The sequence below is a fragment of the Struthio camelus genome, chromosome 31 (genome assembly GCF_040807025.1).
Source record: "Struthio camelus isolate bStrCam1 chromosome 31, bStrCam1.hap1, whole genome shotgun sequence".
Classification (NCBI taxonomy): domain Eukaryota; kingdom Metazoa; phylum Chordata; class Aves; order Struthioniformes; family Struthionidae; genus Struthio; species Struthio camelus.
In genome coordinates, this window is record NC_090972.1 from 690,566 (window position 1) to 693,065 (window position 2,500).

The window sequence follows — 2,500 nt, forward strand, 5'->3', positions numbered from 1 at the left end:
GCTGCCGGAGGGGCCGGGGGGTCGGCGCGCGCGGGCGCCGCACCCCCCCATGCCCGCCGGCGCGGCCCGTGCATGCCCCGCGGGCAGCCGGGACGGAGAGGGGTACCCTGCCCCCTCTCTCCGCGGTCTGGTCTCGGCGGAGAGACGCCGCGCGGTCGGCTTGCGCCGGCCTGCCTCGAACGCGCGACCCCGGCGCGAGCGCGTGCTCGCCGCCGGGACGGCGAGCCCCCACCGCGGGTGGTGCGGACGCCGAGCCCCAGCGCATCCCTTCTCCTCCCTGGCCGGTGCTCTCAGTCTCCCGCCGTGGCCGTCGGCGGCACCCTTCCTTCCCTCCCCCCCCGCCCTGCCCCGGCACTCCGCCATCCGGCGCGCCTGCCTCGCTCTGCCCGACCCGGCTTCGCTGGGCGGCAGGCGGGCGGCGGGCGGGCGGGCGGGGGCGGCCCCTCCCGGTCTCCGCGTGGAGGCGGGGAGAGCGGGCGCCGTTCCCCGTCCGTCCCGCCTCGCCCGTCTGCCTGCCGCCAGGCGTCTGCCCGCGGAAGGGACGGGCGAGTGCGTGGCGTCGCTCGGGAGGCTGCGTGTGTGCAGGCGGGTGTTGGGTGCCGTCTCCGGGGCGGCGGAGCTGGAGGCCGGTGAGGCGAGCGAAGGAGCTCGGAAGCGTGCGGCTGGCGGGTCGCGGGCGCGCGGGCAGCGGGTGGCGCCGCTCCCAGCGGCGGCCGGGCTCCGACGCCGGGGCTCCGCGGGGACCCACACCCCGGTCCCTGAGGCAGGTGGCGCGGCTGGCGCGCCGCTCCCTGCTGGGCCAGGCCGAGCCGGGCGCCTGGGCCGGACTCGAAGCGAGAAAGGGGTTGTCCCAGGTCGGGAGCGAGGGCTCCCCGCCCCTCTCGTTCGGGTCTGTTCTCCCCCCCCCCCCCTTTTTTTTTCCCTCTGTGCTTGTACGGTCAGTGAGGCGTGCCCTCTCTCTCCGCTGTCCCTTGCTCAGCAGCCGGCGTCGGCGTGAGGAGGGAGGCAGAGCGGATGGGGGCCCTCAGGGGGCTGCGAAAGCTGCCCGGTCCCCCCGCGCGCGCGGTGGGGACCGAAACCGAGACAACTCTTAGCGGTGGATCACTCGGCTCGTGCGTCGATGAAGAACGCAGCTAGCTGCGAGAATTAATGTGAATTGCAGGACACATTGATCATCGACACTTCGAACGCACTTGCGGCCCCGGGTTCCTCCCGGGGCTACGCCTGTCTGAGCGTCGCTTGACGGTCAATCGTCACCCCCATTGCCGCGTTGGCGCAGCGGTGTGCCGCCCCTCGGGGGGGGGCCGGGGGGGGCGGCGGCGGCGGCGAGTCGGTGGGGGGGCGGCGGCGGCGGTGAGTCGGCGGCGGCGGCGGAGCCGGGACCACCGGTGCGTGCACCGGTGGCCCCGGTCTTCCGGCTGGCCTGCCTGCCCGGCTCCGGCCGACCGTCCGCCTCCACCGTCCGCGGCCGGCGTGCCTTGCCCTGCCCTCCCTCCCCTCCGAGCCCGGTGGCCACCGCTGCCCTGCGCGGTGTGTGCGGTGTGGCGCGGCTGGGGCGCCTCGCAGGCCCGCGCCGCCGGGGAGAGGGGGTGCCTCTCCTCCCCGTGTGGGCCCGGGCCTTCGTCCCCCTAAGTGCAGACTCGGGAAACCCCCGCTCCCGGAGCGCCCGCTGTGCGGAGTTCGTCCCGCCGGGCCCCCAGGTTCGGTCGGTCGCGGTGGCCCGGCACCTGCCGCCGCCGCCCGCCGCCACCGCCAGTGCCCGCCGTACGACGGCTCTCCTCCACCACTCTCCCGGTGGTGCGCTGGTCCCCCGTTCCCCTCCGGCGGGGGGGACGGCCGGCTGCCTTTCTTCCCCTCCCCTTGCCCTCTCCCTGCCCCGACTGCTGCCGCTTCGGCGCCCGCCGAGCCCCCTCTGCCCCCCCCCGCGGCGCACCCGCGTCCGTAGTGCGTGCCGAGCCACTTCCACCCGCCGGCTGGCGTCAGCCGCGGCGTTGCGTTGAGGCCGGCAGCGACGGCGCGCGGGTGTCTCCGCGGGGCGGTGGTGTGGGGCAAGCGCGGGCGGCGCCGTTCGGTGGCGAGACGGGGGAGGGGGGGGGGCAGAAAGGGGGGGGGGGGAGGGGCGCTGCCGCGCCGTCGTCCCGTGCCGGGGCGAGAGCGGAGGTCAGCGGCCGGGGAGGAGGAGCCAGCCGCGGCCGGTGGAGGGGCTGTGCGCGAGTGTGCGAGTGGGCGAGCGAGCGTTTGGGAGCCGGGCCCGGGGGAGGTGCGGACCTCGCCCCCCGGCCCCGCGCGGCTGTCTGCGGGTGGGTACCGCGGTGGTACCGCACCGTGCTGCCGCGCGCGTGTGTCGGAGGGGGGGGCCCCTCGCTGCCCCTCCGTGGCGGCGACTCGCGGGTCGCCGCGCCGCTTCCCCCTCGATCCTGGCGGGGGCCTCGGGCCGTCCTCTCTGCCGGCGGCTGGCGGGCGCGTGCCCGCCGGCTCTGCCTCGTCTCGGGCCTCCTCC

The 2,500-nt window shown here is 77.7% G+C and overlaps 1 non-coding gene across 1 annotated transcript; it reads left to right on the plus strand.

Annotated features, from left to right (window-relative positions):
- Positions 1-1,085: 1,085 nt before the first annotated feature.
- On the plus strand, positions 1,086-1,238 carry LOC138063452 (5.8S ribosomal RNA). The gene has a single exon (XR_011137043.1). It is a non-coding gene; the product is annotated as a 5.8S ribosomal RNA (ribosomal RNA).
- Positions 1,239-2,500: the final 1,262 nt, after the last annotated feature.